The 16,006-nt window shown below is 45.1% G+C and overlaps 2 non-coding genes across 2 annotated transcripts; one reads left to right on the top strand and one right to left on the bottom strand.

Annotated features, from left to right (window-relative positions):
* The first annotated feature begins 800 nt into the window (after positions 1-800).
* LOC131365314 (U5 spliceosomal RNA) lies at positions 801-914 on the top strand. The gene has a single exon (XR_009206620.1). It is a non-coding gene; the product is annotated as a U5 spliceosomal RNA (small nuclear RNA).
* A 1,908-nt stretch (positions 915-2,822) lies between these two features.
* LOC131365311 (U5 spliceosomal RNA) lies at positions 2,823-2,937 on the bottom strand. The gene has a single exon (XR_009206617.1). It is a non-coding gene; the product is annotated as a U5 spliceosomal RNA (small nuclear RNA).
* Positions 2,938-16,006: the final 13,069 nt, after the last annotated feature.

The following is a 16,006-nucleotide window of genomic DNA, read 5'->3' as shown; positions in this document are numbered from 1 at the left end:
GCGTCTCTGGCACTGAAAATGCGATTCCGCAAGTTTCTACGAGAAAGGGAAAGCGTTTTTTCAGACAAACGCATGTGTGCAGCTGAATGGGGCAGTTTCCATTAACTTTTTTCACATGTTTGGGGTCAACAATGATATGAAATGTGATTGTTTACATTAAAATGCCAAAATTCATAAGAAACATAGGAATGTGGTGAAAAATATGAAAATGAACATATTGCATTTTCACATAGCATTTTCAGAAGCACAATGCAGAGAGCACAAGGCTCTGTTGCAGGAAACTAGCCTGTTCGATGAAAAATGATGAAAGTTGACTTTGATAACGCCTCAGGCCTTTTGGCTAAGATCAAGTGTTCTCTGGTCTGGTTTTGACCTTAGACTGGGTTTGAGAAGGAGAACAGATGGAATGGGGTTTGTGTAGGATCACTTCTCAGGCTTTTTAGCTAGGATCTATTGTGTTAACTGGTCTGGCTTTTTGGCCTTGGTCTGGATTTACATTACAATCCTTAGTCTGGCCTTGAGAAGGCGAATGGTTAGGTATGGATATGTGTAGGATTTGGATTGAAAAAACAAAATCTGTTCATATCAGATTAATATCTGATACGTCCTCTATATGAAACAGATTTTTAGTGCTGGGAGCCGGAAAAGAGGCTTGTTATGTCCGCTCTGCGGATCGTCAATCGTCAACCTTTCCCCGCCCTTTCTCCACTCAGCCAACCCAAGGGGCCAGCCTTACCCTCATCGAGCATTGTGTTTCTCCGACAAGGGTTTCCTGGTGCTGCTTGCCTTTTTTTCCTTTTTAGTTCTGGTTTCTCTTAAGTCATGCATTAATCTTTCGCCTTTTAGTAATGTTTTCTGTGGAGAGGAACATCAATGAGTTTGATGTACTTTTATGTGCTTTGCTCTGGCAAAGCTGTGTATGCTTCAATGTCAAATGGGTAGTTTCTAGGAGTTGGGTCTTATTTGCTTATGTGACTTTATGCATGCCTGTATAGGTGTGGCCTGAGGCTGTCCATTAAGCAGAGGAAATAAAAGTTTATTGCTTCTTGGCCTTTTGGCTCAGATTAAGGTCTGGTCTGGGTTTGGGCATTGACTGGATTTGAGAAGGAGAATAGACATCATTTTTCATTGAACTGGCTCGTTTCCTGCCTCGGCGCAGTGTGCTTCTCTGGCGTTGAAAATGCGATTCCGCAAGTCTCAGTGCTCTACAAGCAAGGGAAAGCGTTTTTTCAGACAAACTCATGTATGCAGCTGAATGGGGCAGTTTTCTTTTACTTTTTTCACGTTTGGAGTCGACTATGATATGAAATGTGATTGTTTACCTTAAAATGCCAAAATTCGTAAGAAACAAAGGAAAGTCATAAAAAATATGAATTTTGATATGAAATATGATTTTTTTCATCAAAGTGCAAAAATTCATAAGAAACATGGAAAGAGTGATATTCCATGAAAATTCACTTTCAACATTTTTCAACGAACTGGCTCGTTTCCTGTCTCGACGCAGTGTGCTCTCTGCATTGTGCTTCTCTGGCGCTGAAAATGTGAATCTGCAAGTCTCAGCGCTCTACGAGCATGGGAAAGCGGTTTTTCAGACAAACGTATATGTGCAGCTGAATGGGGCAGTTTTCGTTGACTTTTTCACGTTTGGGGTCAACTATGATGTGAAATGTGACTGATTACTTTAAAATACCAAAATTCATGAGAAACATAGGAAAGTGATAAAAATATGAATTTTGGTATTTTTAGTCTTTTCAAGGCCAGACTGAGGATTGTAACGTGAACCCAGACCAAGGCCAAAAAGCCATACCAGTGAACACAGTAGATCCTAGCTAAAAAGCCTGAGAAGCGATCCTACACAAACCCCATTCCTTCTATTCTCCTTCTCAAACCCAGTCAAAGCCCCAAACCAGACCAGAGAACACTTGATCTTAACTGAAAGGCCAAGAAGCAATAAACTTTTGTCTCCTCTGCTTAACAGACAGCCTCAGGCCACACCTATACAAGCATGCATAACGTCACATAAGCAAATAAGACCCAACTCCTGGAAACTAGACATTTGACATTGAAGCATACACAGCTATGCCAGAGCAAAGCTCATAAAAATACATCAAACTCATTGATGTTGTGTAGGATCGCTTCTCAGGCTTTTTAGCTAGGATCTATTGTGTTCACTGCTCTGGCTTTTTGGCCTTGGTCTGGGTTCTTGTTACAATCCTTAATCTGGCCTTGAGAAGGTGAATGGTGTGCTCTCTGCATTGTGCTTCTCTGGCGCTGAAAATATGATTCCGCAACTCTCAGCGCTCTACGAGCAAGGGAAAGGGGTTTTTCAGACAGACGCATGTGCGCAGCTGAATGGGGCAATTTTCTTTGACTTATTTAACATGTTTGGGGTCAACTATGAAATGAAATGTGATTTAAAATACCAACTTTACAATACCAAAATTCATGAGAAACATAGGAAAGTGATATAAATTTGAATTTTGGTATTTTTAGTCTTCTCAAGGCCAGACTAAGGATTGTAACGTGAACCCAGACCAAGGCCAAAAATCCAGAGCAGTGAACACAATAGATCCTAGCTAAATAGCCTGAGAAGCGATCCTACACAAACCCCATTACATCTATTCTCCTTCTCAAACCCAGTCAAAGCCCAAAACCAGACCAGAGAACACTTGATCTTAGCCAAAAGGCCAAGAAGCAATAAACTTTTATCTCCTCTGCTTAACAAACAGTCTCAGGCCACACCTTTATAGGCATGCATAAAGTCACATAACCAAATAAGACCCAACTCCTGGAAACTACCCATTTAACACTGAAGCATAAACAGTGTTGCTAGAGCAAAGCTCATAAAAATACATCAAACTCATTGATGTTCCGCTCCACGGAAATCTTTAGCAAAAAGCAAAAGATTTATGCGTGACTTAAGAGAAACCAGAGCTATGAAGGAAAAAAAGGCGAGCAACACCAGGAAACCCTTGTCGGAGAAACACAATGCTCGATGAGGGTAAGGCCGGCCCCTTGGGTTGGTTGAGTGGAGAAAGGGTGGGGAAAGGTTGACGAGCAACAACTGACAGTGGTGAGCAGAAGGAGGCGAAGATAGGCTAGGGAACAGGTCGGGTTGAATGCAGACATAGTTTGATAAGTAAGTAAGTAAGTAAGTAATTTTTTTCTCCTTCATTTTACATCAGAAAACGGTGCATCATTAGTATAAAAGAAGACTTGAACGAGAGAGGAGAAGAGCGAAAGAGAGAGATAGAAAGAGAAAAATGGACCCCGGCTGCAAGCGTGTGCTTAAGAGAATCAGGCCTACCCGGCTCATGCCGAAGGTGTCAGAAGATATAGAGGAAGAGGTGTTCGATCCTCCTTCATCTCCGGAGGACAGTTACCCCGTTCCTTTACCACCAACCCCTCCCGCGACCCCTCAGTCCTCGCAACAGCTTTCACCCACTCGCTCTGAGGAATCCACCATCTCGGGGCATGAGGAGGTCGTCGTCGTTTCCGGGTATGCAGGTGAGGGTCCTGCGGGGATGGAGGTTCAGAACGGTCCTTCTGACGAGAATGTGTCCTGCGAATCGGATGACCCCGATGCCCCGCTCTCACACTGGTTGTAGTGGATCGAGTTTTTCAAATGTCTGGAATCAGCTGTGCTTCATTTACTCAACAGGACTTGACATTGTACGCTGAAGAGAAATGCAACAGCTGTCGGATCAGACATCCTAGCCAGAGACAGCACACGTGTTTGCTTGATCCGCCGGACGACGTCTTCCAGACCTGCTTTCACGGTCTGGTGCAGAGGCTGTGGAACCCTCTATTCATCAGAGCCGTTGAGAAATATATGAACAGCTACGGATTTTGTGATCCGTACGGGAGCGAGGACATTAGCACGATGACGGTGACTCTTTTGCTGGGCTATAAATCAGGAGGATCGATCTACGACCGCATCTACCGAATGTACGATGATATCACGCCTGACGAGGAGAGAATGGAACGTTTCGAAAAGCTAATCATCGATTGCCGGTATCTCCGTTAACTTGATTTTATTCAGTGTGTTATTCCTCTATCTCTTATATGTTTTTGTCGATACGTATGTAGTTTGATTTTATTCTATATTATTTATATATTCAGTGCTGCTATCTATTATATACGCATGTAGTTTGATTTTATTGCTGACACGTATGTGTATATAGTTTTTGAAAATGGGGCATTACTGGAGAAAACCTGTGATCGAACCTGATACGACGGACGTCTCTCGGCTGATAGAACTCATGAGATGCTCTATCGAGAACAGAGTCTTTTCAAAGAGTTTTCCCGGCGACGCTGACTTTGAGAGACTGGAAAACATGCAAGAAAATGTACGGAACAGCTCGACTCAGACACCGTGGAACGTCTTGGTACACAACGCCGCTATCTTGAGCAAATCCGATTTATCGGGTTGCTTTATAAAAATCTTAAACGGACTGACGAAAGACAAGTCCGAGCGTGGCATCTTATAACGTTTTACACTCTGTTTGTCGATGTTACGAGCGTACTCGTGCGAATGAGTCACCCTGTAAACATTTTGGATGAATTAAAAAAAATACACGTTGCGATATGCGGTACTCTGGATCCTTCAATCCTGGTTCAGATTTTATTTATGATAAAACATGAATAACGTGTGTGTGTGTGTGTGTGTATTAAAAAAAATAAAAGTTGAATAAAGAGTCTCCCCTCTCTCTGTGTATTAAAAAAAAATGGTGAATAAAGAGACTCCCCTCTCCGTGTGTATTAAAAAAAAATAAACGGTGAATAAAGAGACTCCCCTCTCTCTGTGTGTATTAAAAAAAATAAAAGTTGAATAAAGTCTCCCCTTTCTCCGTTTCTTCCTTATTCCATCCTAGGGTGTGTTTTTTTTCGTTAGGGGTAAAATAATCTAATTATTGAATTTAATAATTCATTCTTATTTCTAGTTAATTAGTTATTTTTATTATTAATATTCATTGTCCCCTTACAATGTATGTTGTAAAAGGAGCTATACAAAATAAATTGAATCGAATCTCACCCCCCGCATGTGTATAAAAAGAATTTGAATAAAAGAATCTCAATCCACGCCTCATTTCGGGTTCAGCCATGGCCGAGAAACGTTCGATGAAATAAGTATATTACGATCCGGCTGACCCCGGTAGCTTCGGCGGGGTAGAAAGACTATGAAGGGCCGTCTGTGGAAAGGGTAAAAGATTTTTTATCAGAACAGGACGCTTATACTCTACACAAACCGAAAGTTTTTGACCGACGCAGGAAAAGAATTTTTTAACAAGGCTTTCAAGGATTCGATGAAAAAACACAACATCGTGCATTTTTCCACATTCAGCGATCTCAAAGCTTCGGTGGTCGAAAGATTTAATCGTACTTTAAAAGGTAGAATGTGGAGATTTTTCACAGCTAACAACACACTGCGATACATCGACGTGTTGCAGGACTTGGTGAAAAGCTACAATAAAGCTCATCACAGCAGCATTAAAATGGCGTCGGAGAAGGTGACCCAGGAGAACGTCGAGCTTGTGATTAGGAACCTGTACGGTAAGCCGCCGCTCCAGAAGGCTAGATTAAAGATGGGTTTCCAGATTGGGGATCTCGTCAGGATATCAAGAGGGGTGTTTGATAAAAAATACGAACAGAGTTTTACGGACGAGATTTTTTCCGTGTCCGAGCGCCTCCCTCCGGTGTACAGACTGAAAGATTACGACGGAGAACCCATCCGAGGCACCTTCTACGAGGCCGAGATGCAAAAAGTAAAAATGGGCCGCGACAAAGTCTACCACGTGGAGGAGATTCTGAAGAGACGTACGGTCGGGGGTGAAAAGAGGGTCTTTGTACGGTGGAAAAATTGGCCCGAGGGTTCATCATTTCGCAGTCATGTATGGGCCGAAGCAAGGACATTTTTACATCACCCTGCCATCCAACGCCAGCCTCAATGTTTTTAAAGATAACAAAATCTCCAGTTACCGCGTGGACCTAGCCCAGCATATCGATCTGGAAGGTGAATGGGAGGTCGCCATGACAGAGATTACCTATCCTCATATGTGGTATACCGTTCCTGAAAAACATGCCTATTATGAATATAAGTTTAAAGCCAAAACGCCGGGGGCGAAGAGCGAGGTGCGTCGTCACAAATTCCCGACGGGGTTTTTCGCTAACCTGGGACAGTTCAAAATGGAAATGGATGCGTCGTTTAGAAAAATCAACTCTGATATTTACCTGTCATACAACAATTACCTGAGGAAATTCGATTTTCAAGCGGGCGGTCAGACTCACGTGCAATTTTACCCATCGCTCGCTTACATTATGGGCCTGAAACCCTGAGAATGGTTCAAATTCGACAGGAAGTTGGCTGATCATCCCTCCGATCTACGAGTGTGATTTTATCACATGTTCTGTTACTGCGACGCCGTTCACCCTCAACTGATAGGCGACGCTTACGCCCCGTTGATGAGGGTGGTCGACGTGCGTGGAACGTACGGGGACGTAGTCACGACGCGTTTCGACCTGCCGTATTATTTACCGGCGAGTAAACGTCACATTGAGAACATAAAGGTCGAGATAAAGACGGATCAGAACCGAGAGGTAGAATTCACCTTCGGGAAGGTCATCATGACGCTTCACTTTAGACCGAAAACATACGGTGTATAAATATATATATATAAACTCATCCTTTAACACAACCTTCATTCAATCTCCGGCCGGAGAGGACGAAGCAACGATGGCCGAGAACGGAATAAAAAAAATAAAATAAAATGGCTGTTTCGTTTTGTATCTCCTCGGATGAAAAAAGGTTTCAAAATAGCTAAACCCCATCTTACGGCCGCCCGTATCGCCACAGACGCGTTCGGTAGAGTCATGGGGGAAAAAAAACAAGAGGTGTCGGGGGGCATCGTGGTTTTGTCACGAAGGGTGAGGAAACGACCTCCAGGGGAGCATCTCTCGTCGAGTTCTAATAAACGCTCATCTGGTAAGAAGAAGAAAACAGTCGCAAGAAGCGCTCGCGCGAAGAGGAAACCCTCCCGGAGCTCTGATATATTTTAACCGACGAAATCAAAACAAATGGCTCTCTTGCATCACAAATCCCCCGAGTGCACGCTGCGCGAGCTGGATCTATTTTCAGCGCCTATGACTCAGCTTTCGATCGAAGATAAAATTTACAACGAAATCTCCCCCATCTCGGTCATCACTGACACGGGACCCATCGAGTTTTTCATCCCCGGAGATGGGGAAAAGTATTTGGATCTGAACGACACCCTGCTGCATCTCCGTGTGAAAATCACTAACGCCGACGGAACGGACGTGGCTGACGGCGTAGCCGTAGGGCTTATCAATTACCCTCTGAATACAATATACGGTCAATGCGACGTCATTCTAGGGGATTGTTTAATATCACAATCGAGCGCCACGCATCCCTATCAAGCAGTGATCGAGACTCTGCTCAACTTTTCACGCGATACGCTCGAAAGCCAATTCACGGCGGGTCTATTCTACAAAGACACTTCTGGATCGGTCGATTCTATAACAGTCGTTAATGGCCCGAACAAAGGATTAAACAGGAGAGCCGATTTCACGAGCAATTCGAGAGAAGTACACCTGCTCGGGCCTCTTCACGCCGACATATTTTTCTGCGAGAGGCTTTTATTGAACTCGATCGACCTGAGAGTCAAACTGACACGCACCAGCGACGCGTTCTGTCTCATGGGAACGCGTGACTCCGGATTCCAACTGAACGTGCTGGGAGCGTCTCTTTTTGTGAAAAAAACGACCGTAGCCCCCGCCATGCAGCTGGGGCACACCGCGGGCCTGATGAAAGCCAACGCTCTCTACCCCCTCTTGCGCGTCATCGTGAAAACATACTCTGTACCGGCAAACTCTAGGATATGCAACCAGGAGAATCTCTTTCTCGGAACCACTCCTAAATACGTGGTTTTAGGTATGGTGCATCACGAAGCCTTCACGGGGAGAAGAGACCTGTCCCCTTTTAACTTTGTACATAACGACGTGGAATACTTGGCTCTGTGTCAGGACGGTCGACAGATCCCCTCCAAGGCTTTCCAGCCGCAATTTAACAACCGACAATCCGTCAGAGAGTTTTACAACATGTTCATGTCTACCGGGAGACATCTTAAAGATTTATCTCTGTGTATTAACCGCGAGGATTTTAACGCCGGCTACGCTCTGTTCGCGTTTAATCTCAACCCCGCCGACGACAACGACGGAGTTGTCGGTCGTATCGAACGGTAATTTGAGACTGGAGATGAGATTCAGAGTGCCTCTACCGAACACGACCATTCTTATCGTCTACGCTTGTTACGATTCTATTCTAGAAATAGACGCTAAAATGCAAGTGCTGGTGGATTATTACTAAAACGTTAAGAAATCATGGATAATCTTCAGTTAGAGAGTCTTTTACATCGTCTTCCAGGAAAAGTGTTTTGCGGCGTGTGGGCTTCCGACCACTTACCCTCTCTGAGCGCTTCCTTCACACGCCCCGCATATTTCGTGGTCAACACGCATCCTTCTCACATGCCCAGGGAACACTGGCTGGCTTTAACCCTGGAAAAAGATGGGGAAGCTACCTTTTTCGACTCTTACGGATCATCTCCTGAATTCTGGTACTTCCCCTCGACCATCCTGGAGTTTTTGGAAAAACGCTCCGAAAACATCAAGTATCACACGGGACACGGGACACACCATATGCGATCAGCATTGTGTCTATTATCTTTACCACCGAGCCAGAGGCTTATCTTTCGAACAAGTATTGTCTCTGTACTACAAGGATGTTATAAAAAATGATATTATGGTGCGTGATTTTGTGAAAAAATGTGGGGTTAAAAATAAAAGAGGGGGGCAGCGTTGTTGTTCTTTATCGACTTATGAAAACAAGTTGTGAAAATGAAAGACTGTACGCATAATGATTCGTCTCATAAACCTCTTTATTGATGAAATAACTGTCTCTGTCTATTATTATTGTTAATACTCTATCCACCGAGGGGACAGAATGATTCGTTTTCTGCTCCTGAGCTTCTTAGAAGCGCGAGGCTCCGAGGGCGTGATCCAAGGTGGGGATGACGACGGATTCTTCTTCTCCGAGGTGCTTTCGCGATGTGTTTTTAATCGGACGCGCGCGCGCTTTGTGCGCTTCGAGGCAGAGAAGCGCGCCCAGCAGGGGGGTCATGCATCCCCCTCCTCCTCCTCCTCCTCCTCTCCATCCACGTTTCTCCCCGTAACGTCTGAGTAACCCTGCGCTCGTCTCGTTGATCCTGCTTCAGCAACGTCAAATATCTCCGCAGCAAAGCGTCGTATTTTTTTATTTTTTCATAAGAACTCAACCCTTGTTCATTTAATACCTCCCTCATTTTACCGTCCAAATCGTCTTCGGCCGTTTCTCTGACCGTAGGTCGTGTCATACCGTTTAATCGACGGGGAGAGACGAGAAACATTTTCTGAGCTTTCTTCAGTCATTTTTTTTTTTTACTGTCTACTAGAGAGTCCTCCGATAAGATTCCCGATCCGAGGTATGACGGTCGAGAGCAAAGGTAAAAGAAACCCGCCCGTCTGTTTCTTCAGAACCCTGCGTTTGCTCTTTAAACAGGTTTTTTCATCTGCCAACAGCCTGATAATTTTTCTCCACTTTTTGAGTTTTTTGTATTGAGAAGGGGTTAATGGGATGTTACCCTTGAGAAGGTTTAAAGAGATCTCACACAACGTTCTGATAAAGTCGTGAGAGCAGTGTTCGAGAATGTCTTTACGTTTCCCGGGGCCGGCGTGATACAGAGCGGCGAGCAAGGGAGCGTTCCTTTTTATACGAGACGACATGCCTTAGGTTTTTGGGATGTACACTATCGATCTCTGATGAGGAAGCAGCCCGGTCCTCAGCCTGTAGCGATCTGGACACGTCGGGGTGAGGTCAACGATTAAATAGCCGTGAGGATCTCTCGTAGCATCTTCGAGGCTTTCCAGGAAATAACCGTTTTGTGAGGGAAAGATCCGATGGGCTAATACGCTTGCCTGTAGTTTATCCCGAGGGTTTTTAAACATTACCAGATAATTACAGTTCAGGCTGATGGTACGGTTGTGCTTACCTCGCTGAAACACGTTCTGAGTCAGCATCATGACGCTCATGTTTCTGTGATGACTGTACTGAGTGAAAATTTTAACCACTTCAGGATGCTCGGACGCTTGAAAGATGACGTCGTCCAGACTGATCAAATGGTTTAAGTCGTGAGGAAACAGGCTTTCATCTTCGAAAGAATCAAGAAACCCTTTGACAAATTTAATCTTTTTATTCATCTTTTGCAATTCATCGTACATAGGCTGGTAAGAAGTGTAGACCCACACAATGTTTTCGGGGACTACGTTCATGACACTCTCACAATTTTCCAATACGCTTTTCACAAAATAGGTTTTCCCACACCCGCTAGGGCCTGCTATCATACAAGAGAAAGGACAGACGAACCTGTGTTCGAAATCTGTTTCTTCTATAACATCGAGATGCGACATTTTATTTATTTGCTCCTCTATAAATTATATTCGGTTAATATCCGAACGGTAGAGTAGTACCGTCTGGAAAGAGTCGTCTTTTGTCATATACAACCCGAAGCTTTTTCTGAAATGACGAGTTTTTTAACGAGAAGCCCATTTTATCACGAGTTATCCCCTGCTGAGGAATCTCGATAACCCCCGCCTCCCCGGAGATCCTTAAGTAATCCTCCACCAGATCTCTGACGCTGTCAAAGCTGACCCTCTCGCAGCATTCTAGGGTCTGCGTGATGCCTTTGACGCGCATCACCACTTTTTTTTTTATCCTTCGTCTGATAGGCGTAGGTCTTGGGCCCCGCGGACACAAACTCTTGTATGCTGTCCCTGTCCAATTCGTCGGTCAGCTCGCCTAGGTAATTTCCCAATTCTAAAGACATCTCCCCCTCCTTCACCACATAAATCAAACTGTCCGTGTCGGTGTACAGAACCCTCTCCCTCAACCTTTCCAGGTAGTTGTACATCTTGAGATGCACGTACACCGTTGTGAACGCCGCTATGAAGACGTTACTCGTTTTACCCGGAGGCTGAACGCAACGCTCGCCGTATCTCCACCTGATCAACGCTCTCCGATCATCCAGAATATCAAAATACTCGACCACATATTTACTGGAAAACAGATGGTTGAAAAATGTTTCAGGTTCCGAGACTATCTCGGTGTGGAGCAGATTGTCTCTCTGAGCAAACTTTCCCCAAAGGCTATTGAGACAGAGTATAGCCACCTGTCTCTTGACAGGATTCACCTCTATCTTTTCGGGGTCTAAACGGATCCCCTGATGTTCCATATACTCTCTGACATACCTCTCCCTGCTGTCCCGATCCACAGCATCGGGCGGATAACCGGAAGCTTCCTGCATTCCTTTTAAAAACGCGTGTACGTACCCGGTGAACACAGAGCTGGTTTTATCAAAGTGCCAAACCTCAGTGATTTTAGCTACTCTGTAACCCATCTCCAAGGCTTTGTTAAATTCTACAGTAACCCACACACCCGTCAACGCTCTGGCATCATCGTCGTGCGAGCAAGGGTCATTCTGCATGCAGGATTCTGCGCACGTGCGACATAGAGGAAATATTAATTTACCGTTCTTGCTTTTGTACGGTAAAACGGGGAAAAAGAGACCGCGAGGCGGTTAGACTGTGGCTCTGATAAGACCGAAGTAGTTTCTAGGGTCTCCGAAATCTTTGTATATGATCGTAGGATGATCTAAAGGGTAAGTGCATACGCTGTTAACGTAAGGATACAGAGAGGTTACGTCTACGTACAACACCTTTTCCCCGGGCCCCGCCGTGTGTCTCAGCTTAAGAGAGCTCGTTCGTCCTCCATAAAGAGCGTCACAAGGGGTCAGAGGCTCTGGAGGATTAAACATACAGAGAAACTCTTTGACGCGCTCGCAAGATTTTTTCGCCTCTCAATGGGCACGTCTCTGCCGGATGGAAACACATTGAAAGCACCCGTGATATTCCCACGCGTATTTTTGCCCGTCGATCTCAGCGTAACCGTCTACAAAAAAAGGACCGATCTGCTTTTCCCCTATATTTAGAGTGTGATGTATAAAGATAGAGTGTGCTGTGTGCTGTATAAAGATTTTTTCTTTCACCATGACCCATTCTAGCCATTTTACACGTCTGAGCGTAACCGTAGGGACAGGGTATGGCCAACGTCTTAGGGGTCATATAATTCGTGATAAACACTTTCATACAGGCTGACGCTATGGTGATCGAACCGAACGGGTCCACCCACGTCTCTCCGAAAAACTGGTCTCTGAATTTGATACAGCCCAGGGAGAGTATGATCACGTCGTTTTTACAATAACGCAGAGCTTCCTTCCTAAGTTAAAAACGCCGTGCACGGCCTTGGTGTACCATTCATGAAAATCCTGACGTTCACGCTCCGACATGTGCTCTACAGCATAAACAGAGGGGGGAGGGAAGGGTCCTACGTACTCGAGACGCTCCGCCGAGCTGAATTTATGAGGAAAATACCCCTTGCTCTGATTGGCGAAACCTAGGGCTTTTGGGAAATCGCTAAGACGCATGGGTAGGAAAGACAGAGAGTCTATAAATTTCAGCTCATAATGAGGGTCCTCAAAACTGAGGACTTTACTCCCCGTCATGAGAATACACCGTGGCGATAACCCCTCTTTCAGCATACCGCTCAAAACCAGATAGGCCTCGAACCCTTTGGCATTGTGAGCGATAAAAACGTTACGTCTGTAGCGTTCGTTTCTGAAATGCATAAGAAAATGTTTAACGCAGTCCCGACCGTAAAACCACCTCTCTTCAGCTTTCAACGTTTTTGCATACACCAGAAAAGGAACGTGCACGCCTTTCTCATCGGCGAACGTTTCAAAGTCATAAAAAATCTAATCGGGACAGTCGGCGCTCACGACTCCCTCGATAACCTCTCCCCGCAGATTTTACATTTCGCCTTAGCGCAACGATGACCGTTTCCTACACGAGCGTCTAATCCCGCGTTGTAACACCTGCCGCATCTGGCGCATTTTTTAACGAGCTCACAGAGACTGACCGTCCTCCCCGTTACAACGTTCCTCTTACCTTCTTTGTGACGGGCATAACACACCAGGGAACAACACTTTCTAAGACAGTCGGTGCATTCTACAGGAATGTGCTCTTGCCTGGGGCACGCCCCGTCGTTGCATATATGACAATAACCTCGACAATAATGCGTGTAGGAACAATCAAAACCCTTGTAACAATAATTACAGACGAAACGCGCCTATAAACGCTTTGAGGCTTTTTATCCCGTAATAATGGTTATACTGTAAAAATAAAGTTCGGGAGCGGTCGGGGAAATCCGTTTCAAAATGGTAGAGGATGTTAGATTTTACGATTTAACAACTCTTCGAATTTCTGCACGTCACCGAAGCCGACGGGCGTCCGCTCATCCAAACCGACAGCGCGCTGCCACTCTCTAGCGCGTCTCTCGCACTGCCAGTCTGTGAATCCCTCGTTACACGTGTGAGCTAGACTGATGGCGAAGCAGAGCTGATCTCCGCGCTCCTTTGTAACGTACAGATGTTGTCTTTTCTTACGTACGATCTCGCCGTCTAAAGTTTTCTCCAGCTTACGTTTCCCACTGCCTTTAGGGTTCCGCACCACCTGAACTATCAGCTCCGCTTGTTCGCTCGCCACAACGCCCATGTTCGACTGTACTAAGTGATCGAGCATATCTTCAAAAACGGGTAGAATGTTTCCGCCCGTCTCATCGACGACTACCGACGCGTGAACTCTTACATTTTCCCCCTCTACGCTCATCTGCACCACGTCCCCCCGTTCTGCTATGGTTCTCGCATCCTCAACCGATTCTCGAATGAGGCTGATCACGTTTTGATAAAACATAGCGATATCCGGCACGTCTCCCGTCGGCGGGATCAATAACACGCGTCTCATTTTTATGGCGTTAAAATTCTCGTGAGTCATGACATTGATTTCTCTTTCATCGGGTGTACGTCGCTCCTTGTCTTCGCCCATACCGCATCCTCCTCCTCCCACCTGCACCTCTCTTTCATCCTCTTCCCCACCCTCTCCAACCCCTCCCCCCGCATGCATCTCTCTTTCGTCCTCTCCAGACCCTCCTCCTCCCACCCGCATCTCTCTTTCAGCCTCTTCCCCACCCTCTCCAGCCACTCCTCCCACCCGCATCTCTCTTTCATCCTCTTCCCCACCCTCTCCTTCTCTCAATTCTCTCCCATGGCCCGCCGCCCCTCCTTCTTCCTCTCTCTCCCCCGCTTTCGTGTTTATAGAACGAATAGCGGCCTCGATTTCCATAAACGGATTATCGGATCTATTTAAACTGAGGATGGCATTTTCTATCGCCTGTAGAGGATCTTGCCGAAACACGGCCGTATTATCGTATACCTCCTGCCGTGCGTCTATGCGAAAGGAGGGCGGGATAAGCCTTAGCCCTTCCACGCTTAACCTTAATTCAGCAAGGACCCTGTCTAATGTCTCATCCATTTTTTTATTTTTTAATGATATATGTATTTATTTTATATGTTTTCTGTTTTGTATGCTTTTTACTTTGAACGAGGGGCTAAATAAAATGTCACAACTCAGGGGTTAAATGATTTTTTATTTTTTCATGCACAATTTTATTATATAATTACCTCCTATCTATAACCTTGCAATCACAACGTCAAAAATATATACCGAGGCGAACATACATTCAAAACATTTCATTCAAAACATTTCACTCAAAACCTTTTCACACGCGTTAGAAAACGTGGCACTGTAGTCACGAATAAGATCGCGAATGAAATCGCTCGTTATTTCGGCGAGACGCAATAATGCTCCGTCACGACGCCGGCGGAGAGGCTGCGGAATTCTCGGCCGTAGGAACCGTTCGGGTCTCACTTCCCTGTTAGGTATATGTATATAAAGGTATAGGTATATAAAGAAGAAATGTAATCTAAATATATATATATAAACAACATACCGTTAAACCGTCGCTGAGGAAACCTGCGCTTAAACAGAGCTCTAACCACGTTCTCTCCGTCGTCGCTCCGCTTCCTGATTCGGTTTGGGGGTGTTCTCCGATTCAGTCTCTGATTGTTTTTAAAAATAAGGCTCGTATCACAAAAACGTATTCACACACTGTTTTTTTTTAAAAAAAGAAGACTCGTATTTTCACACACACACGCATAAAACACACCGTTAATCATACGCCCCGCTTCCCTGGTCGAACACGTGGGTGATTTGGCCGGGTCTGTATGGGGTTAGAAGAACGATTAACGACCCCCTATACATATATATATTTATGAAAAGTAAATATCCAAGATAAAAATACATACCTGTAAACAACCTTTTCACTGTCGATGCGCTCTTACTGACGAATTTCAGTCCCTTCGCTCGCCGGGGCGCGTCGCAGGCTTTTAAGACGGGCGTCACGCTCGCGACTCGCGGTGTCGGAGTCTGTAATATTTCGATCGCCGCGTCTCCGCTTCTCGGAGGAGCGTGCTGAACACGTCGATCTCGTGAGATCGCTGGCGAAGTCCTCACGGGTGAAGCCCCTGTTAGAATTAAATCCAGATCCTCCACGAGGCTGTCGTTCCCCGGCTCTCTGGAAAACTCATCAGGATTTATGCCGCGTGTAAAATCTGGCGCGTGTAGGAAAAAGTTTTTTACCAGAGCTATATATAACAGATGGCAAAATACACAGAGAGAGAGATACGGTACCTGGTTCAGTCTGACTGAGGCTAATACCCTCTAGTTCTTCCGCGGTAACTTTATTAAAGAGAAAAACATATTTAAAAAAGTACAGAAGAGTTAAAATTAAAGAGAAATGAATAGAAAAAGCTTACCCTGAAATTCGGGTACCCTATGAACGTCGGCTTGAACCTTTATAGCTGAGAATACAAAAAGTGTTTATTGAAACAATGTTTTTAAGAGAAAAGAAATGCCTTATAATTTCACCAAGTTTTTTTCTTACCAT

The sequence above is a fragment of the Hemibagrus wyckioides genome, linkage group LG14, assembly GCF_019097595.1.
Source record: "Hemibagrus wyckioides isolate EC202008001 linkage group LG14, SWU_Hwy_1.0, whole genome shotgun sequence".
In the NCBI taxonomy this organism is placed as follows: domain Eukaryota; kingdom Metazoa; phylum Chordata; class Actinopteri; order Siluriformes; family Bagridae; genus Hemibagrus; species Hemibagrus wyckioides.
Note: the sequence above shows the minus strand (reverse complement) of the source record. Positions and strands in the feature narration are given on the sequence as shown.